At 39.8% G+C, this 19,006-nt stretch overlaps 1 long non-coding RNA gene across 2 annotated transcripts; it reads right to left on the bottom strand.

Moving 5' to 3' along the window:
• Nucleotides 1-731: 731 nt before the first annotated feature.
• LOC140696952 (uncharacterized) lies at nt 732-18,778 on the bottom strand. 2 transcript variants are annotated; one of them, XR_012073687.1, is made up of 4 exons: nt 18,702-18,778; nt 15,838-15,931; nt 2,477-2,596; nt 732-1,034 (listed from the first exon to the last, which is right to left on the bottom strand). It is a non-coding gene; the product is annotated as an uncharacterized lncRNA (long non-coding RNA). The 2 variants fall into 2 exon arrangements; XR_012073688.1 differs by lacking the exons at nt 732-1,034; nt 2,477-2,596 and adding an exon at nt 9,124-10,175.
• Between the last annotated feature and the right edge of the window lie 228 nt (nt 18,779-19,006).

Below are 19,006 nucleotides of genomic sequence, written 5' to 3' on the forward strand. Positions count from 1 at the left end.
AGAAACTCTCATCAACATACAGTAAATCACACTTCTGTGAAGGGGTCTGGACTTGAGATATAAGTTAAGCTCTGCTAGAACACAACTTATAGAAGAAACTTGGGAAGATTTAAAAACAGAGAGGAGTTTTTCACGGTGAGTTATGGTCCTAGGCTGGGTAAGAGATGACGTTTGGCAGCATTTTGCATTCTCTGCCCCAGAAGAGAACAGTTCTCACAGTTGGATATCCGACTCAGGAATCTGTTGTTTTTGTCTGACTAAAGTCACATCACTGATTGATGCCAGATCTTGCCCAATTAAAGGTCCATTTTTCTTTGGCTGTTGGCAAATGCAACATTGGTGATTGGTTATTAGCATCCACCCCTTCGGATTTCCATGCTCTGAGTATGTTTGCCTGCATTCCAACTACAGCAGCAGCCCTGGGCTCCAAACCACTTTTCGGTTCTGGACTCAAGGACACCTGCATGTGTCTGACTGCAGGGAGGGGACATGCTCAGTCAGGCCCCTTCTAGGGAGATGGAAAGAAAAAGAGGATCTTCACCCAATCTCCATCTCATTCTAGCCCTACACCCCCAAGCTAAGAAAAACAGTGATATTTTGTGATAAAATTTTGGTTGTTTTTACTTGTCTATTTATTCACTCATTTGTTTGTTTACTCATTCAATAAGTATTTTTGAGAACTGATTTGTGGGGGCAAGTGGAAAGAGTACAGAGACTCTAGAAAAAGGAGGTTGATTCTCATAAGCCATGTGTGAAAGCACTCTGCTTTATTGTGAGAGTTCTCAAGCAGGATGTGGAAACTCTGAGCCAGCTGCTGCAGCCACCACTTTGCATCAGGCCCTTTCTCTGAGGTCTTCTGCAGAGAGGGAAGGCAGCATCCATGGTCTGCCAAGAGACTTTGAGTTCTCACACATCATCTTCCATTTGAGGATGGTCTCCAAGCCATCATCATGCCCTGGCCTTGAGCTGTGACTCCATTGGTATCAAGATTTCAGAGCTGAATCCTACTCCTGGGCAAATTTCGGGAGGGAACTCTAATCCAAAAAAATACAAGCACCCCAATGTTCATAGCAGCACTGTTTACAATAGCCAAGACATGAAAGCAACCTAAATGTCCATCAACAGATGACTGGATAAAGAAGCTGTGGTATATATATATACAATGGAATACTACTCAGCCATAAAAAATAATAAAATAATGCCATTTGCAGCAAGATAGATGGACCTAGAGATCATCATTCTAAGTGAATTAAGCCAGAAAGAGAAAGAAAAATATCATATGATATCACTCATATGTGGAATCTAAAAAAAAAAAGACACAAATGAACTTATTTACAAAACAGAAACAGACTCACAGACATAGAAGAGAAACTTATGGTTACTAGGGAGAAGGTGGGGAAGGGATAAATTGGGAGTTCAAGATCTGCAGATATAAACTACTATATATAAAATAGATAAATAACAAGTTCCTACTGTATAGCACAGGGAACTATATTCAATGTCTTGTAGCAACTTGTAATGAAAAAGCATACAAAAAGGAATATACGTATGTATATGTATGACTGAAACGTTATGCTGTACACCAGAAACTGATACATTGTAAACTGACTATACTTCAAAAAAAAAAAAAACAACAAAACCACCTTCTTGAGAATGAAAGTAGCTGCTTTTCCCCACAGGGCTGAGGCCTCCACCAGGTGCTCTCTGGCAGGAAGGAGACGACGCCCAGGACTAGCCCCTGTCAAGGTCATCTGAGTTCCTGCCTCCTCTCCTGATTGAGCCCACATCTCCACCATTACCTGGTGTATCTGTTTCCTATGGCTGCTAGAACAAATTTCCACAAACTTAGTGGTTTAAAGTAAAATAAATTTATTATCTTACAGTTCTGGAGGTCAGAAATCTCACTGGTCTAAAATTGAGGTGTCTGCAGTGCTGGGTTCCTTCTGGAGGCCCCAGGAAAGAATTTGTTTCCTTGCCTTTTCCAGCATCTAGAAGCTTCCTGCATTTCATGGCTCCTGACCCTCTTCCTCCAGCTTCAAAGCCTGCATCATAGCATCTTCTCTCCTCTCTGACCTCTGCTTTTGTTGTCACATCCCCTTCTCTGACTCTGACCCTCCTGCCTCTCTCTTATGAGGACCCTTGTGCCACGACTCACCTGGGTAATCTAGGATAATCCCCCTTCACCAGGTTCTTAACAGAATCACAACTGCAAGGTCCCTTTTGTTACGTAAAATAATATTCACAGGTTCTGGTGGTTAGGACAAGGATGTTTTAGGGGAGCCACTATTCAGTCTTCCATACCCAGGTCCTTTGTTGTTTGTTCGTTCATTTTTGTTCTTTTTAATTTTTTACTGTGTGAAATACATGTATGTGAAATTGACCATCTCAACCATGTTTAAGTATACAGTTCAACAGTATTAAATACATTCATAATGTTGTACAACCATCAGTACCATCCATCTTCAGAGCTTCTTACCTTGTAAAACTGAAATTCTCTACCCAGTTCCTTTTGTCCTGATCAAGGCAGGATAACTCCTCAGAACGGCCTTGCGGTGGCATTTGTCAAAATGATAGTAATGAGAGCTAACAATGAGAGCTTGCCAGAAAAAAAATTAGATAAAAAATTGTTAGACAGTTGAGGAAACTGAGGCATGAGAGGTTAAAACATAACCAACCCAGGAAGCAAGGGAGCCAGCAGCTTGTCTCCAGATGCAGGCTGCTTCCCTGGAAAACAAGGTTTGCTAGGACCCCAGGGTGGTGGCGGGGCGGGGGGGGGGGCAGACCCATAAAGGGTTGTTCCCAAGTGTTGCCTGCAGCAGCAGAACTTGGAGTATCACATATGAAAGGCAGACGATAAAACTTCTCCGATGCCTTTGTGGCCAGTGTCAGTTAAAAACCATCACTCTCCGAGGTTCTTAATCAGACACTTCTGTCAAAAAAAATAATGGTGCTGAAGTAAGCAGGGCTTCTCTACAAGTTACAGAATAACTGTCAAGCTTGTTAGTGGAAATTCCCCCCACCCCTCCTCCACATGGTTTGCTGCTGACTTTGCTGCAAAAGAAATGCCTTTGAGTGCTTTTTCACGCCAGGGTCTCTAGACGGGTGTCTCTTCTCCTTGTTGGCTATTAGCAGTGATGTTCCTGTGGGTCTTCAGGGGTCTAATTTTCCTTTTGGAGGAGAGCTAGCAAATCTTCACAAGGATTCTGCAACTCTGTATTCTAGCTGCCTGCTGTGTGAAAGATCAGCCTGGAGATCAGAGTTTAGAGGAATGAAAAGGGCTCACAGCTGCTCACCCTGAAGAACATGAGCCCACGGAGAATCCAAGAACTGAAAATAAAATGCCCAGTTTGGATACAGGGCCAGCGAGACAAACCTTGTCCATAGTTCAGTGTTAAATGATGCCCGTAATCCCCAGCTCTTGGGACCTGCTACCTCCGTTGAACGTTGATCAGCCTTGGCTCAGAATCGTGGAGTTCTCTGCACGGACATTCAAGGCTGTTTGTAGGCACAGTAAATATTTGTCCTGTCAAACGGCATTTGGCTGTTCACATGTCTTGTTTAAGAGATAAATGTCAGGGGTTTCTCTCTCTCTCTCTTTCGTGTGGACTACAAGGAGATACATACGCATCAATATCATTCCTACTTCCCTAACAACTGTGAGTCTGCAGATAAAGACTAATATCTTCAGAGTTTCATATCCTGATTGGGTTTGTGTCAAGTCCAAGTGAAGCTATCCCCACCCCATTAATATATGTGCCAGCGAGAGTGCAGCCTGTACCAGACCAGAAGCAATTTCTGTTCTGACATGTCTCTGTATTAAAAAGTTAAGGAAAGCAGAAAAGGGAATACAAAGGTTGGATCTATCAAAGATGGGACTATGAAGTTAATGGTCCTGTGCCGTCTATTTGGAGAGGTGAGGAAGCCCACAATGACTTTAGTCAGGAGACACTGGAAATCCACAGCAAGGATCAACCACGGGGAGGAAAAAGACACAGAAAAAGAAAAAACCCGCTTCTGTTTTATAGCTATTATGTCAAGATTACAGGGATTAAGGGTAGTAATTGATAAGCAGGGAGCAAACGTTGGGGTCAGGGAAGACCACCACCTTTGCCACTGCTGCAGGTCAAAGAGCATAACTGGAAATGATGACTTCACACTTTCATAACTGCATATTCATAAGTGGCAAATGATTGATGGGAAACAGGCAGAGGGTCTTTTGGTGTGTGTGCTTATAGACAGCTAGGGGCAAGGACTCTGATTTGGGAATTTTCTCAGGCTGAGGAAGGGGTGAGAAGCAGCAAGAGATTTTCCTGGTTTTAGAGTGGGATGTTCTGGGCTTGCAACAGTCATACTGTCCTCATTGGCACTGGGGAGAGAGCCGCTCTGGCAGCTGCCCCACTGAATGAGGTCCTGTGAGGCTCAGAAAAATCAAAGTGAGGATTCTGCAAACAGAATGTGTATTCTCCCCAACAAAGATTAGAAAATGAGCTTTATTAAAACTATCTTGTGTACCTCCAAAACCCAGGGACTAACCATCGTGTGGAAGCCATCTTTGACATGACACATGTGACCTCATGCGATCCTCCTGGCAATTATGCGGGCAAGTTAGTCATTATCCCTATTTGACAGGTGAGGAAAGCAAGACCCAAGGGAATGGATGACTATCCAAAGTCATACAGCCAAGAGAGAGTCAAGGAGGAGAGGACACAGATGGGTGGACTCCAGGTTCTGCTGTACTTCCTTTGCTCTGTGCTCCCATTCGTAGCCCTATCCAGCCCCTTGTCCAATTGGAACCACCATATCTGTCCACAGGGCAGAAAAATAGCCAGAACCTCAGTCCAGAGGTTTCATTAAGACTAAATATGGAAGTGAAGGCTCGGATGTTCCTGATATCCTCTGATGAGGACCCTCATCTGTGCTGTTAGCATCACTCTGATCCTCTCTTGTTATGGACTGAATGTTTGTGTCCCCCTAGATTTCTGTGTTGAAGCCCTAACCCTCAATGTGGAGGAGGAGCTTTGGGAGGTGAACTGGTCATGAAGGTGGAAACTCCATGAGTGGAATTAGTGTTCATATAAGAAGAGATATGAAAGAGATGATTGTTCTCTCTACCATGTAAGGACACAGAGAGAAGGTAGCTGTCTACAAACCAGGAAGAAGTTCCCCCCAGACGCCATAATAGGTCAATGCCTTGATCTTGGCCATTCCAGTTTCTAGAACTGTGAGAAATCAATGTTTGTTGTTTAAGCAACAACATTGCTATGGTGTTTGTTAGAGCAGCCTGTGCTGACTAATACATTTCCCTTCCAATTAATGCCAGATCTACTCTCCCTTAGTCTTTACCAACCTGGGCAGAAACCCAATGGCTAAAATATATAACTTTCAAATAATCAGCAGTTAAAAATGGTGATTGTTCCTCCTCATAGTCCTTCATTTATTTATTCAACAGGTGTTTGTGGGTCTCCTGCTCTATGTGCCAGACTGTGCCAGGCATTGGGAGTCCAACGGTACCTACTCTCATGAGCTGGTGGACCAGTCTGTCCTTAATTTGAAATGACTAATCAAATAATTATTTGGCATCAAATAACTATTCAGTAATATTTTTTCTATTAATCAAATAACTACAGAAGAAACATAATTACAAATGCAGAGAAGAACTCTGAAAGACAAGAATGACGTGTTAAAAATTCACAGATCAAAGAGAGCTGCACTAGTGGGGAAGGAGGGAGGGAATGTAGGAGAGTCTCCTCTGGCCCCTCCAGACCCACTGTCTCCTCTTCCTCAGGTTGCTCTGACCTCAGTAGACCACATCCATGGGCTTCCTGGCCCTCTGTCTTTAGTTTGGAGGCAACAGCAGACGATCAGGGAGTGGAAGGGGAGAGAGGTGGAGGTGTTTGTGCCCTGGTACTGTCCCTGCTGGGCTGTAGTTTGGCAGTGATCTGTTCCTCTCCTGGAATTCACAGCTCTATCAGGAGGCCTCTCTCCCACAACTGCCGCTCCTGCCCCTGTGCCTTCAGTCCTTGGGTGGCAACAGCTTGCTGCCCAGGGATGCCTCATCAGCCATCATGGGTCCCTTAACTGGGCCTTCACCATGTAATTAGTCCCTTCAATAAATGCCCTTTAGTCCAGTCCCTTTTTGGGTGTGCTGTGTCTTCTGCTGGGATCCTGACCAATACTAAAGGCTGTCGTGAGAAAGTGACTTTTGATTGGAAATTACTTAAAAGAAGGAATTGGGGAAGGGAGGAGAGTATCAGCTAGAGAGAACATGTTCAAATTCTATGGGCTGGAGTGAGACAGATATGTTTAAGAAAACAGAGTGTTGCTGAGTGCAGAGAGCAAGGGGAGACTGGTACAAGGTGAAGCTGGAGAGATAGGTCAGGGCCCAGGGCCAAATGTACAGCTGTGCAGGCTGTGTACTGCACAGCTTCAAGGGGAGCCTCACCAGATTATCATGTAAACAGTGGCTTCTGGAATTGTTAGTGGATGGCAGGACACCTAAATTAGGAAGCCCACCAGTGTGGGTCTTGCTGCCAGCTGTGAAAGAATTCAAGCAGCAGAGGCAGAGGGATGAAGTGCATAGCTGTTTTATTGCTCAGAAGGGGAAATGGGAAGGGCGTGCTCGAGCAGAGAGAAGGAAAGGAAAGTGCTTCAGTGGGGAGCCAGCAGCCAAGATGGCCAGTAAAGACAGCTCCACTGGTTTGGGCCACGTGGACTTTTATGGGAAGCTTCTGCCAGCATGTCCTCCTTCTAGTGTGATGGAGCCAGTCGATCCTTATATGGGCTTTTCAGTCCTTGTATGGGCTTTTCTAGTTGCTGTAATGGCAGTCGTCAACTGTCTTGGTGCTGGTGGGTGTGTCATTTAGCATGCTAATAGATTATAATGAGCATATAATGAGGCTCGAGGTCCACTGGAAGTCAAATCTGCCACCATCCTGGATGTTGGTTCTAACCAGTTCTTGTTTCTCTGCAGCTGCCTCCTGAGACTTAGATAAGAGTAATTGATTTCTATTCGAGGGAGGGGCGGGGGTATGATCCTGGGGGCAACAGCCTTGGTAACAAAAAGAAAAGTTACTTTCAATCAGAATGCCTGCAATCTGGTGGATCCAGTGTCACCCCCTAAAAAAACAAAACAAAACAAAACAAAAACCATCTCCAAAGATTCTGTTTAACCATGAAAGTTTTGAAGGGAAATGACGGAATAATCTCACTTAATTGTTGAGACAGATGGTCAGAATCATTGCCATCTCCTTCAGGCTTGTCCTAATCAACTGCTTAAGCCTGATCTTCTATGATTTAGGGAGGCCTGGGAGACTTCAGCTTTTCTACAAACAAGAGGCAGGGGTTGGAGGAGGGCCCACAGAGTCATGCTCCGTATCAGAATTAGACAACGTGGTGGCAGAACCTGCTGGATCTTATAGACCACATTAAGGATTTGGATCTAGATTTAAGAGCAATGGAAAAATTACCAAAGAGTTTTAAGTAGGGGGTGTGTGTGTGTGTGTTGTGTGTATGAGTGTGAGTGTGTGTGAGCTCATATGCTCATCAGCATTTTGAAGAAAGTCTAGAAGATTTGAAATAGCCTAGTATTACATAGAAAGTTCTAAGTGACAGGAGTTTTGCCTTCGGGACCAGAAGGCGCCTAGTCCTGGCCCAATGCCAGGCTTACAGCTGGGACTTCAGCACCTATTGAAGAAAATCAAGGAGGATGGGTCTTCTTGACCGTGGTTTCCATTGTTCCCTTTGTATCGCACTTGGTCGTCAGGGATGGTGGATTCAGGAGAAAAGCTAAGGGTGTACTTCAGACATGACTGTGATGTTTGCAGGATTGCGGATGAAAAGAGAAAGTCTGGATGTGGTTTAAGTTTGGGGCAGAGAAATTGATCACTCGGGAATCCTTGGCCCAGAGCACTGTGAGTCTCATAAAGCTGATTGGTGAAGACTTTCCCTGCTAAGATGTTAACATATAGGTGAGTGATGGAAATGTTTCAGGACCACACGTTAAAAGGTTAGGGTCTGGCTTAGGGAAGTTCATGCTATAGCTCTGTGCATTACCCTTAGAAGGACTTAACTCCCCATCCTCATGCTTCCATAAAGAAACAGGAGCTCCACTCCCCAGGAGGGGACGGCACTGAGGGACACTGCCTGTCTCTGTGGATCCTCAGGTAGAATGTGAGGACGCCCATCTGGCTGCAGGTGTGATCTGTCTCTACTGGCTGCAAAGCTAATGTTTTATCTCCATTTTTCTGACATCTACTTCTAGAGCTCAGTTGGCTCGGATCATGGAGGGAAAAGGGGACGATTAACTGCCGTCTCTCAGACCATCCCAGTTGTCAGTTACGGCCTGGGGTTTCCGAATATCATCTCATTTCATCTCAAAACATCCTGGGAGACAAGTGTGTTTAATCTCCATTTGCTTACCTCATTTAATCCTCATAACAACCTTATGGGATATTTATCATTTACCCTTAATCTAATCCCAAACTCCTAATTATACACATTGCTATATATAAAATAGCTAAACAACCAGGACCTAGTGTATAGCACAGGGAACTATATTCAGTTTCTTGTAATAACATTTAGTGGAAAAGCATCTGAAAAAAATATGTATGTATATGTATAATTGAATCATTTTGCTGTACACCTGAAACTAACATTGTAAATCAACTACAGTTCAATAAAAAACAAAATTAGGAGAAAAAAAAAGCTTACCCTTAATTTAGAGATGAAGAAACTGAGGCTTAGAGAACATGAGTAAATGAAGTCAGTCTGCTGGCAAGTGACAGAGCCGGGTGGGAACCCCGTTCTGCTGAGAGCACACGAAGCTACGGCCCCTGCTCCAGGCCACGCTGCTGCTGCGATGGGTGGCTGTGATGGGCCATTCTGCTCTACACCTGTGGGACATCATCTCTCTGTCTCCCCAGCTCTCTCTGCACAGTCTCGAGCTCTTTTTAGAGGCGATTACTAAGTACAAGGCCAGCGTGATGATGACCCTGGTCACGATCCCATGCACTCGGCGGGGAGTGAAGTACCCTCTAGTTTCCGTGCTTGTCCCACTGTTGCCAGCTTCCCCACCTTAGGAAGTCAACACCGACCCAGAGCCACCCTGGATGCAGACAAGGCAGCTGAGACAAAGCCACTGAAGTCAGGTGGCTGCGAATGCTAAGATTTATTTCAGGACTTGGCCCCCACTAGAGACAGGCTCACCAACACGAGCCCCGTACAGGTTTATTCCATTTACTGACATATAACTTCCTTGGGAACAGAGATGGGGAACCAGACTAGTTTTTGGCTTAATGTCGATCAGGCCCCCATGCACCGTGATCTCCACTCTGCCCTCATTTCAGCTCCTGTGGAGCCTGGGGAAGGATTCCTGTTCAGCACAAGCAGGAGCCAAGGCTGATTTTGGAGCTGGCTTGGTTCAGGGCCTCTGGGATTTCAATCCATTAAGGCTGGAGTCCTCCTGTTTCCTTCTGTAATCTCCCTTGTAACTTTCCAATTTGAATTTGTTTAAATTGTCACTAGACTGTACAGCTTTGCTTCAAAAGACTTGTTCCATTGTGAAATAAAAAGAGTTTTCTTAATATGTAAATGCCTATGCAAATTGTGTCTTCCCACCACCGATCCCTCCTTCCCCCTCCCTACCGCTCTGATTGCTGAGGTTCAGGGAGGACATCTGAGCCACAGAGGAGCAGAAATCTGGGGCAGCTGTTACCATGACGACCACTTATTGAGCACTTACTCTGTGCCAGGAACGGTGCCAAGACCACTGCATGCATTATCTCCTGTTTCTTCACAACGACGCTTAGGGTTAGACATTATTCATACTCTTATTTTAATGGAGAGATTGAGTAACTTGCTCAAGAGTTCATAGCTTCCGGCAGGGCCAGGTCTGGCAGAACTGAAATCTAATGCCCAGGAGCACTGTGCTTTCTAGTAAGATGTCTCCTTAGCCAATGCAAGGATTATGGGGCTCCAGGGTTGAAGAACCAAAAGGGAAGGTTTGAATCATCTTGATGGGATTCCTCCAGGAGAGCAGGCAGAAGACCCAGTACTACATCCCGGGCAGTAGAAATGGCATGGACTCTGAAGTCAGACCCGGGTTCATTATTACTCCTGGCACTTAGAACTGTGCGACCACAGGCAAGGTATTCACCCTCATTTAGCCCATACCTCACCTATTGAATAGAAATAATAATGATAATAATAATGACTATTATTATTATTCCAGCAACTCCCCTGCCTAATTTGCTTCTCCTGTTGTAGTCCCTATTTCTAGGATATGTATGAGTATGTGGCACATGAGACATGTCACCAAAATGGTAGCTATTATTGCAATTCACTCATTTAGTCACTCAACAAATATTTATTGAGTGACTACACAGAGATTTTATTGATTTTACCCCATTAGCAGAGTGCCTAGGGCTTAAGAGCTCTTCAAGTGCCTACAAGAATATTTAACATCAAAAATGATAAAATTATTAGCTCCAGGAAAAGAAGTAACTTCCCATAGATTCAAAATTAATCAATGCTTAATTGAATGCCTACTAAACTGACATTATACCAATCAACTGTTAACAATTCAACTCTTTTATAGTCATACATAGACAATAAATATAATAGAGTTTACACCACAAGAACAGCATGAAGAATTTAATATGTTAAAGGATAAAATTTTAAAAAATAAAATCATGACTGTCACATAAATATACAAAGTGAATATGCATCAAGTAGTTGATTTAACTTATTAATTAATGAGGAAGTCAGTAAGATGTCATAACTGGTTCAAAGGAGAATTCAAAGAGCAGAGACATGTAGGTCATGAAATGAATTTACAAATAAATGCAAAACTGGCTTCTTCCATAGTGGAGGAGAGGAAGGGATCAATTGTTTCTCCCCCAGACAGAATTAATTTGCATGTGTATAGGCAATAATTATTTGCATTGTTATCATTAAAAAAACAACAACAAAACCATAAAATAGCTCAAAGACAATGAAAGTTTTAAATCCCACGGAATCAGATAAGCCAGAATGGCGTGCTCTAGATAACATATAGATTGCCAATGAGTACAAGCAGTCATTTGGGGGAGACTTTTTGGTACATTTCAAAGTCTTTCACGATTTTTTCTGACAGTCTTTCTCCTTTCCCTTGTGTTTATAGAATTTCAAAGAAAGATTATTCTTGATCACAAAATAAGGCTGACCTCAAATAGATTTGGCCTGATTCTTTACATAAATGCAGTGAGGGTGTTCACTTAACACACAGGCCTCTCTAAGTCTGCTTTGCAAATCTTGAGCTATACGGTGCTGAGCAACTACTAATGCCACAAAATTAACTTCCTTCTGGGAGTTTTTATAAGGAATCTCAGACGGATTTAAAAGCCTGTACTTTAAAAGCCTCTAATTTACTGTCTTGAGACAAGAAAACTCTCTCCACCAGAGTTCAGCCACAGGTCTGAGGAATTTAGGTGAATTCCTCTCTCCTTAAGGCCCTCAAATAGTCTATAGTTCTTGATCTGCTAGGAAGTAACCTTACCCATCATCTGAAAGGCTGGGACCCTGCCAGCCAGGAGCCGGACCAGCTTTCCTGGGAGGGTTTTGTAGGCGTTATTAGCTCTATAAATACAGCCAAGCTTTGTTGCCCAGAACAAAATAGTGGTCATATGTGATTAAATGGGCACAATCTTCAAACATAACACTTTGCATAAGTCCTTCATTGGACAATCATTTGGTCCAGTTATATCCTGATAGAAAGAAAGACTGATTCTTATGGAAACTATGAAATAACTCCATTGCCATGAGAAGCGAGGAGTTTCTGTAAATGTTTCTGAGTTCTGCAGACCCAGTGAGAATCAGATACTTAAAACATGTTTAATTTCAGTGTACAAAAGCAGACTTTACCAAATTATAAATAGGGTTATAGAAGTATAAGAGGAAAGAGAAATGGCTTTTTATAGATCCAGAAAATGGAATAATTTTAAAAAATCAATAATATTCCAGATAACCACAAGAAATTTTTCCTCATCAGTTTATTCAGTCCTATGATTAATTCATGTTCTGCTAGATCTTGGGTTAGTAGTTGTATGAAGCTGTCTGCTTCTCAACTGGAAAAGAGTTCTGGCAATCTGGACTCGGCCCACTGGTACTGTCGGAGAGTTGTCTAAGGGATGTTCACCTCACAATACTACCCAAGATGCTATTCTTCGAAATGTCAATGGTTTGAAGTACCTGGTAAAATCCTTTTCAACAAGACTGAGACTATCCTTCTTTATTCAATGCATAAATTCTGGCCTGTATCTTATAGCATCACTTCAGGGAAGCATCAGAATAAAACAGAAACCATTTGTAGATAACAGACACTTAGAATAGCTGTGCTTAATTTATTAATGATAATTTTAAAACATAAAAAGTCTGATGCCATGCAAGACATAGCTAATTAAGAAATTTTAAAAATTTAGACAAAACATCACTAGGGATATTGATTAAACTTATCTCCAAAGAAGTTAGTGAATGTTACATTTGGTTTATACAAATGTATGAATATAATCTATAAAGAAAAAATCTTGAGCTATAACCTATAATTAATAATCCTGAGACATAATACACACAGTAGACCAAGAATATCAAGTAAAGAGAGTCTGTAAGTCTGGATCTTATTTTATATTTTTACAAAATATATAAATGGGTACTTATAGTCCCATTTGTATGTCCATATTCCATAGATAACTTTCATATATATTTCCAACTAAGAACCAACCATTGGCCTAGAAGCCTCTGGATTCAAATTAAAGAAGTAAGGTTTGGATAAGAAAGTATTTCAAATAACAACTGAATTTATGACTAATAATACCATATGCTGTGGCTTAATATCATCAGGTAAAGCATCTCCAGGGCACTAATAAAATATAGGAAAACTTGAAAGGAACTATTTCTTAAGAGTTTTAATCAGTGTTTTCCCTAAGGTGAAAGCATATTATAGAAAGCAAGAATACTGACAAATTTCCAGAGACTTCCCATAAACCATACACTTTCTGAAGCATTTATTTTAATACCATTTTACTTATAAAGATTTAACCTAGAGCAGGCTGAGTGTCTTTCCTGACAGTTCCTCCCGTGAAACTCTTACAATAGTCACATATCAAACAGACCTAATTATTTCTAGTATTTCTCTCTTTACAAAGTAGAAGAAAAAACTTTGTGAGTTTTTCCAGGGGCTCTCTAGGAAATCTTAAAGATGGTTTTAGGTATAAAAAATATCCTAACAGTTTTGTTTTTTTCCTATATTTAGGATCCTATTTTGGGAAGGCACAATTTAAAAAAAACTGTCAAAGGAGTTCAGACATAGGTTCATGGATCCCTGAGAAACAATATTTGATGACCTATTTAATCAAAGTGACAATAAAATATGTAAAAATACACATTGATGGAAGTGTAATTGCCAAGAACCTTACTTGTTTTACAAATGAGGAAACTTTGTACTTTTTTAAAAAAATAATCAAGGATGTAATAAAGTCCACATAAAACACAGAAAATTACTCTGATAAGACTCAGGATTTTTTCTCTCTAGGCAATTTACACAGAAAGTAGAGAATCATCATTTATACTGTGAACAAAGTTACTCATCTGTAAACCAGGGAAGCAAACTCATTAAAATAAAGTGAACTTTGCTAAGATTTTAACACATTTCGTAGCTTCTTTTCAGACTCAGTTTTTATCAACAAAGGCAAGTAGAATTCATATTCTGAGTTTTTTTTCATTATCCCCTTTCATATTGTAGAACAAATGGACACTTTGCATTAGGACAGATCTCAGAGGATCCACAAGATCAAAATTAATTTTCTTATGATTCTAAGATGCTGTTTATGTAAACATGCCATTTGTTTATTACTACTGTTACTGGGAAAAGGAAAATAAGAATCACCTCAGTTCTGTGTGACTCGAAAGAGAGATTTTTGACGAGAGACAGGAAAAAACGTGATAAGCAAAATTTTATTAGTGATACTAAAAAAATACTGAAAGATAGTACACTCCTGAGAATTGGGAGCGGGCCAATCCAAGAGGGGAAACATGGTGCCGCTCTCTCCTTCCTCCTGTTTTTATATCCTGGCTTTGTAATTGATTAATTAATTGATTGACTGACTAACTGATTGATTCCCTGTGCTCTGGTTAATTAACAGCTCAGGTTCCCTGTGCCCTGGTTAATTGACAGCGCAGGTTCCTTGTGTTCTGGGTTGTTCCTCTCCCCTTCCTCTCCCCCTGCCCAGTGCTCATTTCTGTCTAAACTACCTAATACCACTACCCTCAAGTTAAATAATAGACCAGTATTTTAAAAATTCTAAGTTTTAATTTCTAGCATGACTTTAATTATAACCTGTATACACAGAAGCCCCTTGGGGTCCTGAACAAATCCTAAGAGAGCAATGATCTGAAGACCAGCAAAACTGAGGACTGCTGCCGTAGAATAAAACTATTCTTTTTCTTTGACAACAAAATATACATGCAGTTGGAGTTCTCTGTCACAATTGCTCTCAAGTATAGCTGCAACCACTTATATTAATTATAACTTTTTACCAAAGCAATTTTCATTCATAGAGAAAAGTGAGTGTGGATGTGGATAATTGAAAACTTTGCCATACACCAGTGTTACAGCAGACTAGAAAATTTCATGAATATACTTTTCTATAACCCCACACAGAAGCCTTCTTTTTTACATGTTCTTAGTAGCAAAAATGAACATGTTCATTATTACCATGACCCATAGATATAGCCCTTCTAGAGCATATAATTATGTTTCAATATTCTAGCTTTCTTAGAAATTATCTAGATATTTAATGACTATCCAATAATTAACTCAATATAATACCAGTTCAAGGTTTTAAGCTACATAGAAATCTCATAAATTATCTTTAAGTGAGCATGCCACAAAGCATAATTATTCTTAAATTGAACTTATGAAAATCTTGAATACAAATGTATATTATGTAAGAGTAATTGTTAGTTTATTTGGTTAGTAACTTGGCATCTGATATAATTCAGAGAAGGCACAACTGTTCTATCAAACCAAACATATCAAACCAGTCACATCTGCCAAAGATTTACCTTAATTATGTGAACTTGGGTTCTTAAAATGTTTCTGAGTTAGTTTCTGAAGAATTTTTTTCAGGGTAGCACATTTAAAGCATTAGAAATTTTAAGCCTCATTTTATTAAATTTTAGGAATATTTGATTTATGTAAGCACTTATTTATCTCTGTAAGTCAATAAGAATAGAGCTTCTTTAAGACACTTGATAATCTAATTGATTAATACCCTCTCAAGGAAGGAAAACATTTCACACTTTATAAGAAGTAAAGGACTGAATTACAGACACATAGATATACAGACACAAAGAGAGCTTAAAGCTTCAATTCTACAATTTTAGCCACAGGTTGAGAGACATAAGAGGCACAAAACACACTCACTACTGGTCCAGAAATCAAAGAGCTGCTCTCTTTCCTGGTGGGTGCCAAATTTTTTGAGCTCAAAATAGACAAATAGACAAACAATTAAGACTTACCAACCAGATTCTCTGTCGTTTCTTGTCTTAACAGAAAATAGATTTCTATAATTTATTAATCCATTTGCAGAGATCATTATATAATCAAATTACAAAACCAAATAAATTCCTAGTCATTGCCATCACCGTTGGAGAATCACTTCCCAGCCATAAACAAAACAAAAAAATGAAACAGAACAACATACAAAATTGGGAGGGGGAGAACAAAAAAACAACAGGAAAACTGAGAGTCAACAAGATTCTATTGCTACGTCAGTTTCACCTCTGTGTCAGGAACTGGCATACCTGGGTTTCGGCTGCCCATGGGGTGCACATCTCTGGCAGTACAATTTCTCTTGCTCCGTCAGGTGACTCCACTGGGCACATTGGTGGAGGATCTCTAAAGCCGATAAAGAATAATGTTTTTAAAAAGATAAAAGCATGATTCTCATACAAATATAAAATGAACACATGTCAATAGTGTTATTTAACTCATTAATTAATAAGAGAACCGGTAAGACATTATGTCTGATTCAAAAGAGATTACAAAGCGACTTGTCTAGGCATTTACTTGAATTTACAAATAAATGCAGAACTGGCTTTTTTACACAGTGATGGAGGAAGGGAAATCAACTGTCCCTCTACTGGACAAAATATATTTTCATGTTTACAGACTAGAATGATTTGCATTGCTATCAGGTGTCTATGATTTATAGAGTCAAAGACAATAAGGGTGCAAACCCCATAAATCAGATCATCTGGGAGGATGTGCTTTAGACAACATGTAGATTTCCACTGAAGATATACCACGATCGTTCTTTTTTTTTTTTGGTCTACTTCAAAGCCTTTTACAAAGAAAGCTCAAAAGCGTAAAAATTGTGAAGATCACACAAATCTTCCAAAAAAAAAAAAACATTTACATGAAATGTGGTTAATAAGCACACTTTAACACCTTCGATGTGGCATGGAGAGGAATGGGGTCTCCAGGAGTGAACATGCTTAGGATCTATGAGCGTCTCCGAGGTGTGATGGGTGCTAGCACTGTGTTAGTGTGGAGGGCTTGTTGAGATGAAGGGAGATGTAAGCCAAGATGCCAAGGAGCTTACATTCCATCATGAGGTACAAAAACCAAGTAAATAAGCAAATTCATTAATTTTTAGACATTGACATGCAGTCAAGGAAATAAATTGAGTTCAGTGAAGAGAGGATGGTGCAGAGGAAATGCAGTTAATTATGGTGGTATGTTTCATTATTGGTTGCTGACTTACTTGACGTATCTCCGTCTCTTTTTTGGAGTCAGCTCCCCAGTTTTTACTAGTTATAGAGCCTTAAGGTGTGTAAGAGTGATGGTCAAAGCCAGTCTTGATAATTCCATTCCCTGTGCTTTTTTTCTCCATTACCACTGAAACAACTCAACTTCAGGCATTGTTATCTCCCTTCTGGGTTGTTGCCTACCTTGAGAGTTGCCATTCTCCAAGTCATTTTCTTTTTATTTTAAATTGTGAGCACATACACATGGAAAAATATACAAAACAAAAAAGTAAAGAATAGCTTTTGGCAAAATGAACACTCTATATAATCATCACCCAGGTAATAAAATCAAATATTGTTAGAAGCCCCAAATCCTTCTTTGCCTGACTGCTTCCTCCCTTATTGCCGGAGGCAATCACTGTCCTGATTTTGTGTAATCCCATCTAGCCTTTCCTTCAGGGTTTTAGCATCTACATATGCATCTGGAAATGATACAGTTTTATTTTGGCTGTTTGAACTTTATTAGAAGCACTTCACTCAACATTATATTTGTGAAATTCCGCCATGTTGCTGGCAAAACTATAATTTGCTAACTTTCCTTGCTATGTAGCAGTGCTTCTCAAAAGTTCTTGGTCTCTTGACCCCTTTAACCAGTAAAAATGGCTGAGCACCGCAAATATCTTTTGTCTATGTGGGTTATATCTATCAGTGTTTATTGCATTAGAAATTAAAGTGGAAATTAAACAAAAATTTGTCTCTTAATTCAAAAAAAGAATAATAATACCTCCAAAAGCTAACCAGAGAATTACCATATGACCCAGCAGTGGGGGAGTTACTGTTTAACAGGTTCAGATCTTCTGTTTCACTGATATAACCAGTGCCACTGAATCACATGCTTAAAAATTGTTAAAATGGCAAATTTTATGTTATCTACATTTAAGCACAACAAAACAAACAAAAATCATAATAATGAAACCATCCCATGTTAATGTAAGTAAAATAGTTTCTCAAAAGAAACTGTACTTTACAAAATAAAAAAAATAATGAGGAATGACATTATTTTACATGTATTTAATACCTATTTAAAAGAAGGCAGTTGAATTCTTATCTGTGCTTCTTCATTCAGTCTGCTGTGATATCTTGATTTGGCTGAAGTATATAAAGAAAATCTGGCCTCACATAAAAATGCAGTTGATAAAAGGAGGTGTAATTTAATAGCTTTTGCAAATAATTGTGGCTATTCTTCCTCAGTATTACACCAGAACTTGATAAATGGTAGTTTCTTAAAGGTTGTTTGCCACATGGGGTGTGAAACTATATCCTTTGGTCTACCTTGCTCTCTGAGTGGATTTTTTTACCCATGTACAATTTTATAGCATCATGCTTTGGCTATTTAGAATACGTTGGTTCACTGAGTTATGCAGATTTTATAAATATTGATACATTTCATTATGCAGTATCAAAAAATCACATTAGTAAATATCACCACCAGTCTCATCCAAAGATTCTTTAAGTGTTGGGAAACTCACAGTGGTGGGTACAAGCTTTCAAAAATTCTAATTTTTGCTGGAAACCTCAGATTTTATCACTGGCAACAAATACCGAAATTTTTTCCCCAGGCTCAATTTGTTAATGTTTGAGGAAGTATCTGCCAAATTCCGAAGTCTGAATAAACATTTTTGGTATGTCAGTTTTTTTTTTTAAATAAAAACTGGTATTCCATGAAATATGTGGATAGTTTAGCTCACAACTTAAATATTTATACAAGTGCTTTTTTTCAGGGCTGCTATTATATTTTGGCATGCAGCAAAAGTGCTTTCTGTATACTTCCCATTTTGTCACACAGAATACTAAAACATTATATTAATCTTTTTGGAGAGATATTTGGCAATACTTAATGAAACAACATATGCACCTACTTTTGGCTCAGCAGTCCTAATTCTAGGAACTTCACCTGAAGATATTCCCCTAATGAGACAAAAATGCATATGCACAAGTTTATTTTTTACAGCATTATTTATAATTGCAAAATACTGGAAACAACCTAAGTGCTTATACGTAGAAGAGTGGTTGAATAAACTACAGCACATCTACAAAATGGAATACTAAACAGCCATATAAAAGGATGAAGAAGACCTATAAAAACTGATTTGGAATGATTTCTAAGATACATTGTTTGAGAGAAAGCAACGAGAAAAGAGTATTTTAGTATGTTATTCTTCAT

This window comes from Vicugna pacos, chromosome 6, assembly GCF_048564905.1.
Source record: "Vicugna pacos chromosome 6, VicPac4, whole genome shotgun sequence".
Classification (NCBI taxonomy): Eukaryota; Metazoa; Chordata; class Mammalia; order Artiodactyla; family Camelidae; genus Vicugna; species Vicugna pacos.